Source organism: Strix uralensis, chromosome 26 (assembly GCF_047716275.1).
Source record: "Strix uralensis isolate ZFMK-TIS-50842 chromosome 26, bStrUra1, whole genome shotgun sequence".
Taxonomy (NCBI): Eukaryota; Metazoa; Chordata; class Aves; order Strigiformes; family Strigidae; genus Strix; species Strix uralensis.
The window spans coordinates 2,139,521-2,162,185 of record NC_133997.1 but is presented as its reverse complement, the minus strand read 5'-3'; positions in this window follow the sequence as shown (position 1 = coordinate 2,162,185).

Below are 22,665 nucleotides of genomic sequence, written 5' to 3'. Positions count from 1 at the left end.
AGTTAGTGAGCGTGGAGCACTAGAGAGGAGCCCACAGAAGAACATCGAAAGGCAGTGTATGGTCTCATCTGAGCTGTATCTGAACCTGTTTGCCATCCTTCCTCTTTCTCTTTCAAAATGTGAAGGTAGGAACACGTGCATGTGCGTATAAATCAAATGAAAGAGCTGCTGTCAGAGATATCTCATGTTAGCAGTTGTGTGCTGGAGGAATGACCTCCATCTAAAGGTGTTCGAAATTAAACAAAGGTTTTAATAGTGTTCATTAGTTAATGGTTGCAAAGAGTTCTGAAAATGCAAAGACCCCTGTAAATGATGATGATGATTGTTGTTATTATCAGGTCTACAGAGGTGAAGCACACATAATTGGTGGTTAGGCTCCCCAGACACAGACTAATCCACTAAATTGTATAATCAGGATCAGTTCAGCTCAGCTTGTGGGAACAGCGGGAAGGTTGAAGCATGGGGATGTCAAAACACTGATGCTCCGTTGGGTGCCTTTGGTACCTGGGGCCAGACCTCATTCTCTTGTGTGGCACCACCTTCTTTCTCCAGGAACATTAACTTTACTGTTATTTGTTAAGATACCTCCTTTTATGTACCAGGTCAAGAAAGGCATCAGCTTGGTTTTTTGATTCATGCATAAACTCATCATAGGAGGAATTTTATGCCCTGAAGACCTCACATTCTCAGTAGAAAAGATGAGTGGAAGAGGACTCAAAACCAATAATGAAGAACAGCCTGAACATCGCCTCCTATGACATCCTCTGTGAGTCCAGTGGACACTTTCGGACTGTTCAAAAACTCCGTCTTGAGTCAGCTGTCCATGTGTCTATTCATGAGCCTATCTGCCTTTTTTGCCTGGGCTGCTGTGATGAGTTTCCCTTCCTGCCAGATGACTGCCAGTGCCCTAGTGCAGGGATGCTTGGCTGCTTCTGTTGCGGGGGATGGTAGAATGTGCTTCAGCTGCTGGAAATTATCAGGCATTTGTCATTGAAATAAATTACATCATTTAAACATGAGTACATTGCTGGTAACCACTGTCCCCATTGAGCTGTGCAGCCCCATTCATCTGCCCAGATGTAGCGTGAAGTGGTGTATATCTGAATGAGAACCTGAGGGAGTGGACGTTGGCAAAAGCCCATTTCGTTAGAGACCTCATATTTAGTCCTGTCTCAACAATTCCTCCTTGGCATGCATTTCTTATCAGCTCACAAAGGGCTTAATGGCACGGGGAACAATCTTTGGCTTCGCTGACTAATTGTGTGCCTTGTAATCCTGCCAAATGCCAGGCACAGTCTGCGTGTTCGCATATTGCGGTGATGTGAAGACACGTTTACCCTGTTCTCAGGTAAGTAGGTTGCTGATTAATGTTTTCATCACACCTGTCAAACATACCTTTTTTGTTCTAAAGACAAAACAAACATTCCTTCTTCAACCAAGTCTCTGTGGTAACTTTATACTGTAACTGTTTATCATGAGATCAGGGAGGTGGGAAGACACGTGCTTAAAAAGACCAGAGAGAAGCCAGAAGCATTTGGGGATTTTTCAGCCCTAATAGGCTTTTTTTTGGTAAACATCAATTTGATGGCTAGAAGGTTTTCCTGGAAATGTATCTATTGTAGTAACTTCCATCAAGAGGGTTTCTCAAGTCCCCTATGGAAAATAAGCAAATAGTTGTGTATACACACCCGAATTCAGGATCTGGGCTGTGTCATGCTCCATTCATGTTGGGCCAGTGGCTTACTCCTGAGTATATGCATTGCCGTGTCTGGACCAGCAGTTGTATGAGTGATTGCACCTTGTGAGATACTGCTCTTCACTGACAGGGGATTGTATTTTCAGGAAAATGGTTAGTGAACTGGATAAACAGTAGGAAGTGCAAAGCCAATAACTGTTCAACTGTGATATACAGCTCTGTGTCTAATAGTAAGCCCAAGGACTTTTATGAGGTCATATTGTGCTGCAGTCCCCAGGATGCTAGAGGGGTCTTCACCTGAAGCTGACTGAACTGAGAGACTGACACTGAGACACAGGTCCTGGCCTGTACTAGCTGGGATGAATTAGATTTTAAGACACTGGACAGGGCTTCTTCAGGGGCAGTTTCATGTCCAGCTCATGGAAAGCATGTTCGGTGCAGAAACAGGGAAAGAGGGAATATAGAGAAGACCACACAAATGAGAGGATACATCTGCACTGGCTTCCATGGACCTTCAGTGCAGAAAAGCATGTCCTTCAGAAACGATGGGTGGAGCGTCACATGAACTTGTCTTTCAAGCCCTCTGTGTGCAGGATGCAGCTGGAACTGCACTGTCCGTGGCAGAGGTGACAGGCAATTATTTTTGATAATGGAGGTGAAATCACTTTCCTAAATGGAGCACGATAAGAAGTTCTTTTGTGATTCTCTTCTGTCTGCATAGTCTCATAATGCAGCAGCAAAGTCTACTGCAGATGAGGGTCAGTTCTTGCTGAACAAAATGCCTCTGAATGCCTGTTTGCTGTGATGAGATGTCACGTGGGCAGACGGGAGATATATGGCTGACATGTAAGCAGAGGAGATGACATTGCATGGAACTTTCCCTCGGGATCTTCTCTTAAACCATGGAGAAGGCATTGCGGATGTGCAAAACTGTGACCTGCAGAGTCCCAGGCTGATGGAAGACTGCTGGGCTGAGCTCTTCTCCAGACCCACTGAACATCCACTGTGAACATTCCAATTAGTTCTTCCCACTGTGCTCCCCTTGGCTTCATGGCCAGAAAGAAAACGGGACAAGAACTCCTTACTCTTCCCTGGCTGAGTACATCAACTTCTATTGTTAAAGGAAACAACCAACGCAAAACCCAGGGTGTTTGAAAAAAGGGAGGTAATTTTTAAGCAGCAGCCTTAAATACAGGGGAGAAACAAATTGTGTTATCTGCTATGTCTGGGATGGATGGATGAGAGTAGGTCTGGTCGGTCTTATGCTCTAGTCACAGGTTGGCAGGCTGAACTCCTCTGCTGCAGCTGGCTCAGCTTTTTTTTTTTTTTTTTTTTTTTTAAAGCTCTGGCAGTGCCTGGCTCATCCTGAGGTTTGTTTTCTGGGAGGTCAGCCATGATAGTGGCAGCCTTTTCCTGAGAGTGCCCATGTTGATGCACCTTCCTCTTGGTTCAAGCTGTTTTCTGATGGAAATTATACCACACAGAGAAAGCTTTTGACAAAGTTAGGTTTCCTCAGAACTGCATGGTAAACACCCTGATGGCTTTATTGGTGTTCATTCCTGGAGACAGGACCTGGGTTGCCAGCTCCAGTCTGATGTAGATTTTCAAGACAGCCCTAAACTATAGAAGTCAGGGTTTCATCTCAGAAAAAGAGAGATGTTTTCTAACTCTGTGGCTGCTCCTACCTGCAACCTGGAAGAGACAGACAGCTTTGGATAAACTCTATGTGATTAAACCTTCCACATCCCAACTTCCCAGCTCTTTCCAGAGTGTCTGATTTCAGACTAAGAGAGATCACTGAGTGATCTTGCTGCTCATCTCTCACACAAAACACATTAAGTTTCAGGCTCCAGGTATAATAACTGATCCAGAAGTTTTGGAAGATAAACTGTCAGACTGTCTGTTGCTAGGGCAGTGCCCAGTGCTCTGAAGTTGGGCTTCACTATATTCAATAGACAGGCTTAACTTTAAGCAGTCATTTCAACTCTGAGATTAGAAGCTGCTCAGAATCAGTATTCTGTGTGCAGCTGGTATTACCTTTCCACAGACACAGTAACAAATAGAGTCGCTGTGTCTCCTGGCATGGCCCACAGCCTGATTAACAGGATTATAAACAGTCTTGTCAATGACAACGGGAACAAGCCACCCGATAAACCCAGGGTAGGAGCTGCCTGTGATCTGGGCCTCAGTCAAGGCTCTGAAAGGAGGGGGTATTTGGTAGAGATGGAGGAATGGGTAAGGAATTGTTTTAAGAAAATAAAAACAAAGTGGATGTTAGCTGTTTTGGGTGTGTGTGTGTGTGTTGTTTTTCCAGTTAACTGTATGACTTTTGACAGAAGAATTTGATTTTTGTGACTCATCTTTCTGCTGTAAAGAAAGGGGTGATTGTGGTTTTCAGAAATAACACCCAAATCTCAGGTTATTTCTTTCTACTTCCCAGTGGAAATTTTCACCCCCCAAGCTCCCCTGAGAAACTGCCCCCCCCTTTTTTTGGTAGAACTGATTTAGGATTTTTCAATCTGCTTCATTTGGGACAAGAAAGCCTCTGCCAACCACAGGCTATCGGTGCTCTGACTTATGGCTCGCTCATGAGATACCAATCAGTCAGAAATGTAGCTCCTTGGCCTCTTGCTAGTCTCAGGGTGTTTCATCTCCATCAGCCACATTAGTACAGTCCTGCTTTACAGTGGATGCTACTTAAATACTGTTCGGCTGTTGCAAGACAGAGCACAGGGCCATCACAGGCATAGGCAATGCCAGTCCTCATTTTTTCAAGCTTTTCACTAATTTAATCTCTTCCTTACAGATATCTCCATTTTTGGTAATGTGTTTGGTGCGAGGAGAAGGAACTAGTCCTGCTTTAACTGGAAAAAACTCCATCCCCTCTACTAAAGCCCCACCTATCTTCCTTCAGGAGAAACTATTGACCCAATGGAGGTGCACAGCTATGAATCCCAAGGGATGGGCATCACTAACTTCTCATTTTTTGAAAAGCACTTGACAGTCGATGCAGGACTCAGACTAGTCATGCCTCTAATGCTATGGGCTGATCAAACATCACAGAATAAATAGTATCTGTCTCGAATGTACAGGAAAGCTGAATGCTGGAACCTGAAAGCAAGCTAAGCTTGCCTTCTTCCTGTACAGCTCTGCCTAGGTATTTCTAGCTATTTATACCAGCTCTCTGAAAGGCCAGCCTCTGAAGCCCATATTCCTTGTGGATAGTGCTCCACAAAGGCTGCACTGAGATCAACAGAACTGTTTTTGGACAGAGCTATATATGCTGCAGCACAAGGTTATGGGAACCAGGCTGAAATTCTGGCTCGTTGGAGTTGATGGGACTTTTGCCATTGATTTAGTTGGAGCCAGAATTTCCTGTCACTAACAGCGTTAAAAGCAGGCACCAATCCAAGGGCATGAATGCAGAGGTTTGCTAAAGCATTTATTTTAGCAGCATGACCCAGGTTTGCTGCTGCAGGAGCGCGCTTGGTGCTGGTGTAACTTCCCAGGGATTGATGGGATGGCAGTGGCATGAGCCAGTGTTCCCTGCTCACAGAGGACAGTTGGCAGTTCTGTTTGCAAAGTTCTCTTCAGGCTTGGATTTTCAGCTGGAGGCTTCATTTGTTTGCGGTGGAGCTTTCTGCCATGTCTGGGGACAGAGAACAACAGCATGTGTAGTGTGCTCCTGACACCCTTTACAGAGAAATCATAACATATTAGCTACAAATCTGCCCGCACTATGTTTGTTCAAGTTAATAAATTATGCTGGAGAATAAATAGATGCTAAATTACATCCTGGCCTGGCCAGAACTTTTATCTTGCCTGTCAGGACTGTGTAATATTAATTATAGCCTGCCTCAAATGCCCTCAGGGAGAGCTGGCAAATGGCTGCAGCAGTCATCTGTGACTCTCCTAGCTCTTATTTGATTTTTCATTTAATCAATACCCAATAAATCTGTAATCTCCTGAATCGGGACATCTGTGTTTAAAGTATCTAGGGAGTGACCTAATTAAATTCCACTTTATACCATCCCATGATGGGACTGGGCACTTGTATTTTTGCTTTTGTGGCATCATTGTAGTGGGGAAATATCCCCACGCTTGTCAGTGACCTTTGTGAAGCCCAGGGAGGTCCCAAGAAGAGGATTTGAGGAATAAAGCAGGACAAATATTTTCAAAAGTGTTGCAGAGGTTGTTTGCTGCCTGCTGTACGCTCAAGGCCCTTTGCTTGCTGGGAACAGCTGCAAAAACATGTCCACTGGAAAGTGCTCCAAAGACGAGCTGCTGTTCAGCTGAGCACATCCCATACTGCAGTGTAAAGTACAGCCCTTTCCTGTGAAATGTCTTTCCCTCTGGCTTGTCAGGGGCTGTGGATTTTATAGCCACCACATTTGTGTAGTGTGATGAAGTTGAGCCACTCCAGCTCTGGTTTAGGGTTGAAGCATTGTGTTAGGTTTGATGGTAATGATCCCTGCAGAGCAGGTCTGACTGCCCGACCTTCTCTTCGCACAGATCAATAGCATGTTGAAGCAGGAGCTATTCCAAGTGCTTGCAGCATGAGGAGGCTGTTAATCATTTCGAGGTGACCCACTAAAAGTGAGCATGACACTCACTTCATTATCACAGTTTATGCAAATAAATGATGCTGTTAAACCCAGCATAGAGACAGGGGGAGGGACAGACAATGCTTAGAATTACTGTCCTGGGTCTCACACGCTGGTTTTGGCAATAGCCAAACAGTGAATATTTAGAGATGAATGCAAAAGCATAGAGTATATGTAGTGCTGCTGTCAGATTGTTAGTGTCTTAAGGACTTCCTGTGCTGGAGGGCACCTCTAGACCATTGCCTTTAATCATTACTGATGACTGATAGAATGACATATGGACCTCCTGCTCTTTAGTAATGCGTTATCAATCCTGACCACAGTGATCTTTGCTTATGGCCATGAACCAAAGCATTTTATCTGCAACCAACTTACTCGTCTCAACCTCTTAATCTTCAGAAATACTTGTTCTGGATGAAATGGATTAACAGCACATAGTTTTCATTTCAGATGAACAGTAAATAAATTGTTATGCTGAGGGATGAGATTTGCTGTTTGTATATGGTTGGTAATTCAGTTTATTCTTCCTGTGGACTATTTTCTGCGCTGGGCATTATCTGCATTAGAAGGAAGATTTCCTTATTTTATGGATTAAGAATCTGATTTGTTTGCTTCGTGCTTCCTTCAATAAACTTTGTTTAATAAACGCTAATTGTTCTTAATGCCTTAAATTAATTACAGTCATTTTCACTGCCCCTCTGTCTCTGTGCCGCATCGCCAAAGGATCACCATGGCAACTTGCTCACCAGGGTGAACATGCACATTCAGTGTTTCCTTGGGCCTGATGGTTCAGAGACAGCTCTGGGCCTGGAGACAGCACAGGCTGTTCCCTGCCCTCTTGGCTTATGGTTTGCAGGGTGAGGAGCCCAGAGATGCTCAGAGCAGTGGGGGTGGAGAGGGTCTTGCTGTTCCAATATGAGCTGGGAGCAGCCCCAAGGTCCACCCTGACTGGCCAGCTGAGCAATGTCCCTCACTTGGGGCCTTGGTTTCCCCTTTTGTAAAATAGAGATGAACAACCCAGCTCCCTCAGACATCTCAAATGCTTTGGGATCCACTGGTGGAAAGGAAAATTAGTTTACATCTCACCCTCCAGTTTTCTGGATGGGATTGATTCTGCATGAGCTCCGGGCCCTCCGATTTCTCCTACTGAAGGAAGCACAGACATCCCAGGTCCTAAGAGTTTGCTTATATCAGCAAAGGCTCTCATGTGCAGGGGTCTTGGGCTATTGGTTGGCACTGCGTGGCCATGAAAGTGTAGCAGTGTTGCTGGTGGGAGGAAAGCAAGAGGAAGTTGTTGGATCAGAGAGAAGCTTGTGTGCCTGGAGTCTCTTGAAGCTAGAGGGAGGAGCTGGGAGCTGCAGCGTGCAGGCTGGCAACAGGAGCTTCTCGAAGGGAAGGAGCTGCACAGACTTCAGTTGAAGACAAAGCATCCCACCTGATGCAGGGGAAAGTGGTGAACAGCTACAGCATTTACGTTTCTTAGGCATGCTTCATCAAAGAAACGGATAGAAACCTAAACCTGGACTGTGGCTGAAAGGCTTTGCAGAGCACACTTGGTCAGCTGCACTTGGTCAGCTCCTCGATCTTTCCTCTGTAGAGTGTGCAATATTAATTTCTGCCTGCACCAATTGTCCTAGGGACACCTGGCAAATGGCTAGCACCAGGTAAATAAAAAATGATAGTAACAGGCCAGGTGCCAGGATGCAAGAGCAGGCTGGCTGTGGGCTGGGGCACAGGCCCCTGACGGTGTGCCTGGGGGTGCTGCCTGAGGGCTGGTGGAGCCTGGAGAGCTGGAGCTCACTGGACCATCCCTGCCCTTTGCTGAGGCCCCCGTCTTTGGGGGTCGGACTAGGTGATCTTCAGTGATGGCTGAAGCAATCCCCGTTCCTGCACTGTTTGGGGCATTGGTCAGAGGAAGGCCTACATCATCACCTCTGTCCAGGGGAACGCAGCCCTTCTTCCCTCCACCCTCTTCCCTTCCACCATCCCTATGGCTGTGATGCTCAGGAGGGTTCGAAAGGCGTTCCTCGCAGTGCATCTGTAAATCTGTGTCATCGTCCCCCCCCCTTCCCCAGCATATGATAACCAGACCTAGCAGCTGGAGCTTCTGGCGGCTCCTACACAAAAGATTTGGTGAGTCCCAAGTGGTGAGAAGGAGATGGGAAAGAGGAGGCTCTGAGAGATGCATGGGATTTTTTTTTTGGGAGACTGTGCCGTGCAGAAGCAAGCAGGCAGGCAGGACTACTCCACAGCAGTGGCAAAGCCATACTCCCCCGCCTCCTCCTGCTCTGATTCGGGGTGAGCTGCAAGGGTTGTCTGCCATGCATAATTTACAGCTTTGCTGCAGCGATTCCAAGTCTGCTTTGAAACATTAATATGAAGGGAAGAATCGCTGTTATTTTTTGCGTTTCTTGTATGCTTTGGGCAGAAGCCTTAAAGAGACAGAATTGACGTTAATAAGTTGGAAAGAAGGAAAATAAAGTGACAGTTGTTCTGCAGATGTTTGAGCAAACTTTCTGCATATAATTCACAATTGGGGAAAGGAGCAACCTTGGTATAGGCAGGCAAGAAAGAGAGGATTGCTAGTATGATGAGGAATGTGCTAATTTGGGACCATTACTTCGGTTCCTTGCTCTGAGACAGACCCGGCATGAACACGGTCAAATCCCTTAGGCTCTGTCTGCCCCCATTTTCTGACTGCGGGGCAGAGGCACAGCCCCTTGCATGCTTAGAGGGTCCTGCGCTAAGGAGTGCTGTCTGAGTGCTCTGGGTTCCGTATGAACAGCAACGGTGGCCCGAAGCAGGAGTGCTTTTGAAGTGGGCACTTTAGGTGGGATATGGAGAGGCAGGGATGGGGCTGCTCAGCGATGTTAGTGATTAGACCATATCCGTTCTTACACTGTCCCTCATTTACCTTCCACAGCATGGGTTTCTCAGTTCAGTAGCTGCACTGGCTGGGGGAATATATTCTGCTTCTCTTCCTTAGTATTTGGTATTTCTTCATGGGCCAGTGACTCTGATATTCACTGCTGCTGTTGTTCGGAAAACTAAATGAAAACATAGGGCAACAAATCAAGGCACCATTGCTTCAGTGGCTTTTGATGAACTCTTTGCAGCTGAGCGTGAATTTTTCCAATGACTAGCATGCACATGCATTTTCCCATCACATTTGTTGCAAGAGGTACGAAGTCTTAAGTCCTGCAATTATTTTGTCTCCGAAAATCTTACTTGAAGCAGAGTGTGTCTTCCTTCTCCTGACAGCCACTCTGAATTTGCTGACACACAGGAGGGCTCAGAAGCCCAGCTATCCACACACACAGCTTTATTATTTCAGGGATATCCAGAAAACGGCCAGGGCATTGCCTCTGCCATTGCTCCTCATGAATGTAGCAGCAAAGGCAGACTCTGCAGCTTTTCAGCCAGGGAAACTCACTCACCCAAGAGCCCTGATGCTCTTTCAGGGACACACAGGAGACTCCAGTTTCTTAAAAAAATTTTGCATTGGTGGTATGTTCTCATGTCTCAGCAGGAGTTTGAGAGCACTGGAGGTTGCCCTTCAGGTACAAGAGAAGCAGCACTAGCTGCTTTTTTAAGCAGTGTTTGTACGGATGGGAACATTGCCTAGAAATCTGAGTCCAATGTTTTGTGTTTTCTTAGCTTCAGAAGAGAGATTAATTGTGCCCTTTTCTAATATAAGCATTTTCAGTTCTGGCTTCTCTGGGTTTCTACAGTCCTGTTAAAAATGGCTTCCATCACAGAGAATGAGTCTTTGCTGCAGATTCCACGCCAGGAACTCTTTTCTTGCTGTGAAAAGCAGTGTAGTTTTAAATTGACTTAAAAGCCATTGGACTCTTTTATTTTTGCACAGCCTGTGCCTCAAAAATACTCATGAATTTTACACTAACATCTTGAAACATTTCTTGTCTCGTTAGATTAAAAACATTTTCCAGAGAATGTATAGGCTGTAGATCAACCATTTCTGGTACCATTATATTTTAAAAGCAAGTAGGTATTGTATAATTGCAAATGTCTTTGATAACTTCATTCTGACAAGAATCCTCTAAAGCCTTGTCTGTCCAGGTTTGGAGTAGCAGGATGGGATTTTTCTTTTGTCAAATTTCTCTTACCAAACATTTTCAGTAGCATTTTGCATCTTGGTCCTTCTGTTTTTACTACTGTGGATAAAATCTCCTGAGGTATTATTATGACTTGTGTGCCAGACATTTGAGTCAAACTCGAATCACTCTGCATGGAAGAGTTGAAGAAGTGGAATCTTTTTTAACAGGTAGCAGAAGAATTGCAAAGGCACTAAGCTCTCATTCAGGTACTATGGAAGAAGAGGGTGCAGGGAGGTGTCTACAGAAAGAACCAGTAGTAGCAAAAAGGGAAAAGTAGGAAATCTACAGCTGTCAATGATTCTGCAACAGATCTGACTTTAGATCCTTAGGAGTAAAGACACATCTCAGCAGCTGGGAGGAAGGTCAACTCTAACAAGTCACCTGCTCCCAGCATTGGATGTGAATTTCTCCAGCTCAGCAGCACGCAAAGCTCTCTCCTCAGTACATCTGCATTTCAAAATATGCATATAGCTTGGCCTCCTGAGAGCTCACTTAGCATGATGTCTGAAAAAACTCCAAACCTTCCTTTGTTTCTTCCTGGTGAAACAAGCATGGGAAGGTTTTTCTTGCTGCCTTTTTTTTTTTTTTTTTTTAAATTAGTGTCTAAGGCTGACCTCAAAACAGCTGAAATCCTTCATCAACAACCCTTGCCTCAGCTGGAAGTGATCAGCATCTGCATTTATTGCTATGGAGCCACCACACTGGCTTTGCTTGGGAAGCCTGACTGTTGGATCTGAGAGTACCTGGATCATTCCTTACCTGCAATAGAGATACTGGTGGTGAGTGGATGATTTAGGGTTTTTATGCTGTCTGTAAGGCTTTGCTCATCTGTCAGGATTTCAAACAGGTTAGTAATGTTTATCAGCATAAAATTTTATCTAAAGAATAGGCAAACAAAATCACAGAATCAAAGAGCTCAAAAATGTGCTCATCTAGAGATAAAAAGCACTTGATTGCATCCCTGTAAAGCTACTTTTACCTTGTTGTTTGAGACACATTTGACAGGGCTTTTCAGAGCTGCCTGTCCTTTAAATCAGCCCAGGAAGAAACTGATGCCAAGACTGACCTGTGCTTTAGGGAGACTTTACTCAGTACCACAAACCCCATCTCCATACCTTTTCTTCTGTCAATGGTTGAGATGGACTCCTGTCCTTAATGCACATGCTCTGGTTGTCTTGGTCATCCTTCATTACAACTTGCCTACAGCCACCAGCTGTGAGTTTGATTATGTAAACTTGTTGTAAGCAACCAGTGCATTTAAAACAGCAAAGTGTATCAGAATTTGCATAAAAAATATCCTAGTCATTAAAACTGCTTGCAATTTCCACCATGATCCACAGCTTTGGAAAGCTTTTTTTACTCCTTTAGTCCTACCAGTTAAAAGATGGCATTTACTGTCCTGGAGTCTGAGAAACGATCAGCAGAAGGAAATTGTTACTCTTAAGAGCCTTACTGCTTATTAATGGAGGTAATTAAATGGATCTAACTAAGCTGAGGATGGCATGAAGCCTAAGAGTGCATGTATACATATTCCCTGGTCTGAATACTACACTCACATTAATGAAGGAATTGATGTAGACAATGGCTAATGTCTGGGAATTGCTCTTGAGACTATAATGAAAACAGTTGCCTCCTTTAAGCTTCCTTTTGCTATAATAGAGCTCAAAATAGCCTAGGTCGACACTTGCAATAGAGCAGCTGTTGCGCAACAGCATTAGATACCCCAGACGCACCCAAAATAGATTAAGGGGTGGAGGATCCAGGCTGTTATCCTGCTCCTGACTTAGCCAAGGGAGAGCGAGTAGCTGGAGCTGAGCAAGGAGCTGAGCAGCTCTTCAGTGGTGCAGAGGAAGTTCACTGCATGGTGGGGTTAGCACTGTAGGATGTTGTATCTGCAGCACCTTGGATAGTGAGCTGCTCTGGAATGCTGCAGTCACCAAGTGGGCTTTTGGGAATTCTGGAATGAACTATCTCCCTTGCTCTCCTGTCTATTTAATGTGGGTGCTTGTTGGACTTGGGGAATGTGAGGCTGGGCATGTAAGACAAGCTGAAATCAAGCAAACACAGTGCGTGGTGTTTTCTCTCTGGTACCTGCTACACCTGAATGAAGCCCAACTCCCCTAGATCTGAGGAACAGGAAAGGATTTGAAACAGAACTATGAGACAGTTGGTTTGAGTGATATCTCTGTGTAAATAACAAGAATATGAAACATAAATGTCACATTACTGCCACTTCTGATGAAAGTCTCCAGGGCTTCCAAATTGTTATAGAACAAAATGGCTTGGTGTTTGCACAGCAGTCCCAGGGTGGCACTTGCATCTTGGAAGATGGACCTCTGGCCTGGCTCCCCAGGAAGGTCTTCAGAGGTGGGGTAACAGAGGAATGGAACATCAACACTCAGTCAGTAAAAGCTAAACTGGTGCTCCCCACCTGATTTCTTTCTGTGTTGCTGAACTTTTGCAAGGCAAATGGGGACCATCTTAATTGTGTGGCAAATTACAAATTTGAGTCAATCAGTTGTGAATAAAAAAAACCTGAAAGAGCCAAGCCCTTATTATAGCTTCTTGTTCTTAAGAGCCTAGTTCACTGAAGTCACCAACGTGACTATTGGTGGCACTGCAGGTATACCCAGAGCCATGCCTGAGATCATCAGGGGTTGTTTGTGGAGTTATTGTACGGACATCTAATGAAGAGCAATCCCTGCTCGGTGGAGGGTGTATACTAAATGCACTAGGTGTGCAGAGACTGGGAGAAGGGAATAGTGGTACAATCGCTGAGAAACTGTAGAAAGAAATTAAGGAAGCCTGTAGCAAAAGTTAGAAATTAAGCAAGATCTCTTGGGTACCACTGTGTTATTTTTGTGGATTAATCACAAGACAATAATTTCTCCTTTAAAGTGCATCCTGTGTTAGCCAAGTGCCAGGCTGAAGCCAAAAATGCAGCCACTGCTGGGCTGAAGCGTTGTAAGGTGTTTAACAGCGACGCAGGGATGCTTCCTTATTGGCACTGTACAGTGGCAAGTGAAGGGTGAAAGACAATGAAACTGTTGACATATTTACACTGCTCGTCCTTTATGCTGAGAAGCTGCTGTGCTGCTTAGTGCTACGTGCTCATACATTAATATCTAACTCTTATACAATCACAGGAAAGGAAGGCCTATTTGAAATTTAACCCGCAAAACACAACTGTGAATCAGAATGGCAATGTTTTGTGCCAATGTTAATCTCATCAAAGTTGCGATGGCCCTGAGACTGGGGCAGAAGAAAACCAGAGTCAGATGAACAATTGCTGTTCTGAATAGTGTGCGCTCTGGGGTACAGCGTTAGGTCCTCAAGCTTGATGAGCTGTTTGAAGGCTTTGCTTAAAATGAGGTGAGACATAAGCAGGAACTTGGTTGTAAAATGTAGATAGATGTATACAGAATATTTTGGCTTTCTGCTGTTAAGTGGAATATAAGTTTTGGGTTCTGGATATGTGCATTGAATATGCTCCAGATTTTGCTGTACTCCAGTAGTCCAAGTATTTGTAATGTTGCCTTGAGTCTGCTGACTAGTACTGGTCATAGCAATGAGAAATCAATCATCTACTGAGCTTGCACAGCTTCACCTTCCGGGGTTTTGTGCCTACTAGACACAAAGAATAGTCAACAAAATCCATTGAGGCTGATGGAGGATGAGTAAGTACGTGGGAAAGGCAAAGAGTGTTTCCCTGAGGATAAACCCCTCTAAGAGCTTTTGAAGGGAAGAGAAGCTGCTGTTGATAAAAATGAAAGAATTAGCCAAGTGTTCCAGTAACCTCTAACACATTATGTAGCAATAATTTGTCTTACTCCAACAACCTGATTAATCAGTTTTCTCATGTTGTAATGTTGCCTGGTAGTGCAACCTGTCACTGGATATACTTTATTGCTTTGCTATTCACCACCAGTAATCAACGATGGAAACTAACCAACCAAAAACTTTCATAATCTCCTAATAATGTGATAAAGTGAGGAGCTGTAAGAATTAAAATGTTTTTGGCAGTGTTAGCATTCAGTGACAGTTTGTTACTAGAAAGTACTACGTGCAGGCTAAGAAATAAGGCCAAGCTTTTCTTTGTCAGCAATTACATAGCTTCCTTCAAGAAGTCCTGCTTTGCTCCACAATAAGGTTCACTACAAAGCGTAAAGGTTTTTCCAGTCAGACACACACTGGCTGCCTGCATTTTCCTTCCCACTGGCTGGCAAAAAATAGGACCCCTGCTCTTAGCTGATCCTTGTAGCTGCATTCAATTTTGCTGCCTTAGCTTGAAGATGGTAGTAGAAAAGTTTCTCTCTAAAAGCCTGAATGCAGCAACATTTGAGCTGAAGGAGCCAGTCCCATTTTAACCAGAGGCTTCCAGGATTGTTTGGAATCTTGTCCTGCATTGCAGGAGTAAGTGCTGGCTGAGCCCACAAGGCAGAGCAGAGCCAGCTGGGGCAGTGGGCTGGGAGCGTTAGGATGTACATGGCTTTCTTTAGGTCATGTGGGAGGCCCAGGACAGAGGTAGGAAGTGGATGTAGTGCTCCTCACTCAGGCATCAGATCTGTGTGGTGGGCAGAAGTGTTTGGCTCCACTTGAGCATTGTTGCACCTACTGTAAGTCTGAGTGCTTGTGCGAAGCTGCACTCACCCTCCCTCCAAGAGCAGAGGCAGAGGAAAGGAGCTGAATTTCACTCTGCAGGAGGAGAAGAGAAGCTGAGATGTACGAGTGGCTGGAACAGGACGAGTCTGGGTTCATCTGTGGGGGGTGGTACTGGGAACTCGGAGCAGCCGAGTACACTCCTAGGAGGGTCTGCAAGACAGGAGTTCTCCAGGACTCCCCATGGAGGTGGGGAAATCATAAAGGAAAAGACACTCCAGTCCATTAGAAAATTGGTTAGGGAGGATTTACTAATGTCTTATTCTCATGTTACTGTTTGTTTGATGTAGTGTGTTTAATTAAAGGCATACTTTGTGTTCAGCTGTGTGCCTTATTAAGGACCTGGAGCATGTGAATTTGAAAGAAAATATCACCAGCTCTTTTGCATCTGTTTATTTCATTGCATCTTGGCTCCCAAGTGAATGCTTTGTCGCTTGCTACAGGTATCAGTCCCTCCTAATGGCACAGTGGGAGCCCTGAGTGATGATGTGAACAAGGCCAGGAGAGCGTGGTCTGCAGCAAACACCCCGTTTGCTGAAAACGAACCCCTCTATCTTCTCTTTCTGAGCCCTGGGGCTAGCTCTCTGAGCTCTAACTTAGCCAAACCTTCGTCTAAAGTGTTTATAGTCCAATACACAAGGCAGTGAAAATGATGCCAATTGCTTTCTCAGTAAGTATTGTCTGTTAATGTGTGGAACAGAACAGAAACATTGCTCTTATTGAGATTGAACACTTGCATCTTTCTTTTCTCATAATTTTGTACCATAATCCAGGAATGATTTCTGAGCCTCTCAGAGTGCTGTAGTCCCTGGTGCAGTGAATGATGAGACAGCTGCTCTATGACGTGTTCTATAACAAACAATTCATTACTGCAAAATGGACTTGCAGTCATTGGCCCAGGAGCTTTGAGTTTAATGTGGCATTCTGCAGTCTCACAAATCCTGCTCGGCTCTGGGGATTATGCATCATGTTTTATATCAGTTGTGAAACCTGAACTTAAAAAGACAATGGATATTTAACATGCTTAGCAATTTAGTTGACATATTTACTTTTCCTGAATTTTGGAGACAAGCACTAAAGCACACAGGCTTATTATTAGAGATCAATGTAGAGAGCTGCAGTGCCCAAGGAAATAACCTTTTTCTGGATGCCTCTGCCCTCACATTCTCATTTGAAATGTCAACACCACTGTGGGGGGCTTGGGGAGGGGATGTGTTTGGCAGACCTGGTGCCAAGAGGTCACCTTTGGTTGGACCATAGATCTTATCAAAAGAGAAGGTAGCCAGCATTTGGAGGGAAAGTGGTTGTCACTGGACAGGACTCGCTGGGAAGGAAGTGAGCAGACAGGGACGATTCTTGCTTTCCCCTCCCTCTCCCACCAGTCCCTTCTTTTCAGGAAGGTGACATGACAGCTCCCAAACTGAGACTCATTTCCACTACTTCCCTGGGAAAGGCTCACTCTGCTAGTGGCAGTATCTGACTCTTCAAGCTAGAGATGTGCTCTCCTGCTGTAAGCATTCAAGGCAGCCCCTTAAAAATGAACTCTCTGGCCATTCCCCAAAGTCCCACTAGTTGTGACTTAAGGAATGATAGTGCTGAACCACTCAGACTGGAGTTTTACCACAGCCCTCAGAAAAAGGCAGCTTGGTTTTCTTCTTGCCCTTTGCTGCTGCTTGTGCAATCTGCTATAACTGAATTGCATGGTGGTTTGTTTGCTTCGCTCAAGTGACTCTGTTTGGCTGAAGCTTCATGATAGCCCACTGAATCCAAGCACGTCCAAGGGCTCGAATATAATCAGAGCTTTGTGCATTGCTCAAAATCTCAACTAATCTGTGTCATCGTGAGAGATAGGCACTACTGATTTCTAGAGGCTGTGATTTAATGTGAAGATGGGGAACTGGTAGCACTCAGCAGTAGCTGTATTTGGTCTTAATGAGCTCACACCCTGTGAGGATGGAAAATTATAGCTAAACTTCTCATATTGGCAAGAATAGCCCTAATCGCAGGAGATTTACTTAGTTACAAGTAAGTATTTAAAGCAATCTGTTTCTTTGCCACCTGTTTGTTAGATTGTAACAATTGGACTTGGTTTTTTTTTTAAATATGGAGAATGATCAGTCAGAGGGAGCACAACACAAATACTGTTGTCTCAGATGCTACATTATGGCTTGAAGTTCGGGATGGTTCTATCTGTCCAGCAATGGAGGTGCCGTTGGCATAGCAAAGAGGTGGGTGCTTTGAGTGATCCTTGCACAGAGCTGCCAGAAACTGCTGCCAGAAGCAGCTGGATTCCCTCACTAAGAAGGGAATTGAGGATATCAGAGGCTCACCTGCCAAGGGGAGGGTCAACTCTAAATATTTTTGTCTGTGTTGTTTTGAACATGTGAGAATTGTTATCACTGCTAAGTCTCTGCTGTTGTTTAAATGATCCCCCAAGTGAGATCTGCTCACTAAATGTTCAGGTGTTTTCCTTTCACCCTTGATTAGTTACTATGCCCTTTCACTACTTTAAAAATGAATAGCATCATTCAAAACCAGATAGCACCTCCACTGCCAGGAGGGGAGGCACTGATAGAGCTGAGGGCTCACATGCTGGAACAAGACTTTCTTTGTGAAATTCTCCTAAGCCTTTTTTTTTTCTGGTTTGGACCTGTCCCTGTACTTAATCAGTAGAGTTGAGATCAGCTTTTGGAGATGATACAGATGAGCCTGCGTTGTCCAGGTGTATGTCCCAGTTATCCACCAAGATTTCTGACCCCGTCTACTCCTGGCAGAAATGGGCCACTCTGAGAGATTTTTGTGATTGCTTGTAATGGGGCTGCATCCTGGCTTGGTGTAAGAACAGCTCCCTCCAGAGAGGTGCCTGTTCTCAGCCTCCGTGCCAAAAGGCAGTGGGATACACTTGAGGAACCATGTGGCCTAGTCTCTGGAATGAACTCTGGGCTTGGGATGGGGCAGCTGGGAGTCACATACCCCAGTCCTTGCTCAAACAGATTTGCAGTGCCAAAACAGAGGCTCTTGGGAAATTCTCAGCTGCAGTAATTAGAAACACTATTTTCTAACCTCAGTGGTCACAGCTTCTCACTAGTATAATGGACTTTCCTGGAGTCTTCATCCAGCTTCAGCAATGACAAAGTCAAGGGAAGGAGTATGACGTAGGGGAGCACAGCCTCTCTTCTCTGCCCATCTCAAGGCAAAGACCCTGATCCTGTGCCAGCCATGCAACCATCAGGGCCACAAAAAAGGCCATTGGGCTCCTCCAGTCCTAGGGGCTAGCAAGTAGCTGGCCTTACTTGTGAGAGGCAAGTTAAGTGCCAGCTCTATTACAACAGCTCCCAGATGGTGACAAAATGATCTCCAAGCTTCTGATGGTGGAACAACTTGAGTGGCAGCTGCAGACAGGAAGTGCACTGCACAGATAGAGCTGACATTGATGCAGCCCTGTGTTATTAAATACTCTTGACATGCTCCTTTTCTCTATGGAAGGCATTTGAACACGGTAGTGTCACTGCAGTAATACAGAGGGGGAGCACACGCTGTGACTGGTGCTGGCTCACCACCTAACCGAGCCAAAGCCTGGCAGCAGTATTCATTAAGCTGTTCCTCCAGCCAACTTCCAGTGAGATGCAATTCCTTTCCTGTCTGCTAGGTCAGTGCAACAGAAACCAGATCTGTCAGGAGCTGTCACACAGAAAAGGCAAGCATAGTGAATACATATTAAAAATAGTATCAGAAGCAATGAATGTTGGGTCCAGTACAGCCATGCCTGCTGCATTAACACGGCTCATATTGTAATAATTGTATTCACTGCTCAGACAGCAGGTTGTGCTGCCAAGGTTCCCCTTGGGCTTTGCAAAGAAAATCAGACTGGAATTTTCTAAATTGCCTGTCCCCTGTTGCAGAAATACTAGTGAAATGCATACACAGGCTTGCAGTCACAGCTTATTCTGCTGTTTGTCATTGCTTTGGTGTCACCGAGGATGCCCTTACTCTGCTTAGCACTTCCACAGGGATTGTTGTTTGGCAGTGTGTTTGTACAGCATCTCCTACGGAGATTCTGATCTCTGAGGTACGCTGTAGTCACAGCAGTGGAGTAATAATAAGAAATAACCCAACTCATCAGAGTATTTAAATAGTTCTGGACACAGAGACACTGATGATAGCAGCTGCCACTGGTGTGTGTGGACTTGTGAGCAGCGTGCCTGGGTTTGCAGTAGTGGGTGGAGAAAGGTGTTGGTGTGAATGTTCACCACTGCTGAAACGCAACTGCCTCGCTAGTGGTGCTTGGTGTGTTACCATGCATTTGGTTGTGAAGTCAGGGTGTCCTGTTTGAGGGTGAGTGAAAGACCTGACCTCACACAAGACCTGAATCTTTCACTCCTAAAGCCATGAGTGCTTATCAAAAACAAACATCTGACTTTCACCCGCTCTCAGTGGGATCCCTCAGCCCTCCTGCTCCAGCCTGTTTTACTTCTACTTTTTTTATGCTTCACCTCTCTCAAAACATCTTTTGTCATTTTTGGTCAGCTGAACCCAAGGTCTTATGCAGCAGCCTTTCTGATGTTTGTCTTTGCAGCACAGACCTGGAGTCTTGGCCCAGTGTGCTGAGTGCGCTGAGAACTGAAGTCTTAATATATGAACTTTCTTTGGAGATTGAGAGAAGAGTGTGAGCTATCTACAGTTCACAAGTTCCTTTAGGGACTTCTAGCCAGGCTGTTTTCTGCCTTAGTTGTGTGTTTGATAAGAGGAAAAAAAAGTTTCTGCTCTGCAGTTGAAGGTAAATCTCCAAGGGGACTTCTCTTTCTTGAATGACTTTGGGGTTTTTTTGTTGGTTTAGTGTTGGTTTTTTTTTTTCTTTTCCCATGCCTGACTGTTCAGGGACTTTGTAAGGCCAGTCAGATTTCTGCTGACAGTCTTTCAGTACCATGCACAGCCAGTATGCCTGCACAGATGTGTGCAGCAGCAGCCATGTGCCTCCCTGGGAGGGTGTGGTTTCTGTCGGGACATAAATCATGTAAAGAATAGGGGCTCAGAACCTCAGCCCCTACATGGTCCCCTCACACCAACAGCACATTAAGAAAACCAGTTGATTCTTCATGTCAGGCTTTCAGAAGCAAGCCTTATCCTCTTTTTTTTCAGAGAATAGAAGGAAGATGGAAAGAGTCAATATAGTAAATGGACAATACAGGGAAACTGGAGCATAATGCTGGCTGAGGGTAGAGGGGTGGGGGTCAACAGAGGTGAGCTTTTAGATGGGAAAGGAAATAATCTCTATAAATGCTAGGCTCACCATTATTCTTGAGTTATATCTGGTTAGACAGCCCCTCACAGAAGCAGTAATAACAGGAGAATGGAATAAAAATCCCTCCCACAGTAGCTTCTTGACTAAGATGACAAGTGACTGAGCTGGAATGTGCCTCTGTAGCATGCTTCCAAAGTGTTTATGTCATCCTGGGAATGGCAGGGAGTTGTAGTTGACAGCAACCTTGCAGTGAAAGGCTACAGGAGGTGTACACAGATGAATAAATGCAGGCAGGAATGCATACGTGCTTGAGCATATGACTGCAGGAGTGCAAATGTGCATACCCTTACACTGATGGATGTACTGGGAGTGTTTGAGGACATGAAGTAGCAAGAATGCACAGGACTGGGTGGTGCATAGGTGTAGGGGGGCTTGAACTTGTGTGGATGTGTATGGATGTCAGAGCAAGCAACAGTGTGGACACAAGCCTTAGTCAGAAAACAAATTTCTCCCCTGGCACAGTGAAGTCTGAACTGCATTCCTGAATGTCAGCCATACTTGCCAGTTACCTCCTGGGCCAGAAAGAGAATGGATGTTTTCTTTGCCAGAAATGGTAATGCTGAAAAGCTCTGCAGCCTGAAAGGCATAAGGAAAAATTTTTTGGGGTTGAAAGAAAGTGCTTTGGACGTGTTGGATGCCTTTTTGTGCATTGCCTCCCTGGCTGTATACAGGGTACCCGCTCCATGGGCCCTGTTGTGAGCAGGCTGCTGAAGTTGAGCCCTGCCTCAGGGAGTGCAGCAAGAACTGACTCCTAAATATTTGCTTGGAGCTGTAGATGTGGTTCTTCAGCTGGGACCTGGCTGTGTTACACGCCGGCATTGCACGCAGGCCCTCCAATCTGTATTTGCACAAGTGTAGCCATCCCCATGAAATTACCCTGAGGTTGTGCCAGCTTCTCCCACCTGCCCTCGTGTGCCATACTGGGCAGCCCCGGTGCTTTTCCTGGTGCCTGGAGCACTTACCTCATTGTCACACAACTCATAGAGATGGTCTTACTACAAAATCAATAGGTGGGTGTTCCCTGCTGTGTGTTTATGCTGGGGCTGGAGATAAATCTAACTCATTTGGATGAATACACAAGGGGAAGGAATTTAGAAAGGAAAAGTGCCTTGGTGATGTTCAGCTTAGCTTGTTGCTATGCAACATTGTGCTGTAACCATAGCAACTCCCAGAGAAGCACCTTGTACAGACCTTTTCTTCTGAAAAAGCAATAGAAATGCTGGGTGCTTCTCCACACTAGGGCAAATATGGGCTCAGTAGCCCAAATCTGTTCCAGTATCCTCTGCGTTCACTTTTTGCAGCTTGTGTTCCTAAGACTTGTTTTTCTGCAGTTAGTGCTTCACAAAAGGGTTGGGTTTCACTGCTTTTCAGACTGAAAGCCTTAAGGGGCCCTGGACTGAACGGCAATGAAACGGCTGGAAACCCAGCTAGGCAGTAGCTACATGGAACTATGTTGTCCTGTAAGCAAAATAGCAAATTTTTTTCTGTGTTACTATTCCTGGTAAAGAGAAGCTTGTCCTTGCCTAAGACTCTAGCTTTTCCTGCACGGTCAGAGCAATTGAAACCGTCAAAAATAAATACCCCCTAGTCTTACCAGTATCAGATTCTTATTGCTTCTCCTGGGGAAATGGCCCCAAAGGCAAACTCCAAATGAAAGCAGGGAAAATAGTGGAAAATCAGAGATGGGGAATGAGGTCAAAATGATGTCTTCCTGAACCAGCACAAAATGTAAAGCCATGGGTGGCTGTCCCAGCAGATCTTCCTTTTCCTGGTCTCCAGTCTGCTAACTTGGCTGCTGTGGAAGGTGGGTTGCTAAGTCATCTCATCACACGATAGCTCCCTTACATACTCAGAATAGAGAGGTCTCCTTTGCATCTTTCTGAAATGTGATACCTGCCAGAATGCAGCTTGAGGCACACTGTTTTAGAGGATGTCATAATTATCCTTTCTCACTGCACCAGGAAGGGGAGAGTTCTTGCTCCAGAGGTCTAATGCTTTTCCTTGGAGGAATGCACAATCCACAGGATAACATAACAGAAGGTACCAGCTGGAGACGCTACTGTAGAAGAGATAATTAAAGAGATTTTAAAGAAAAAGCAGCTTTCAGGAAGAATGAACATGCAGAGAAGTAGGAGGCTTAGAGTAGAATATGGTAAATGTCTGGGATTAAGCATTAAACCCAGAAGGGGAGAGTAATCTGGATCATTCCCAAGGGGTAGGAGTGACTGAGTATCCATCTTGAGCGTTTCACGGGTATGTGGGTGAAGTGGGCATGTTGCAGTTGGT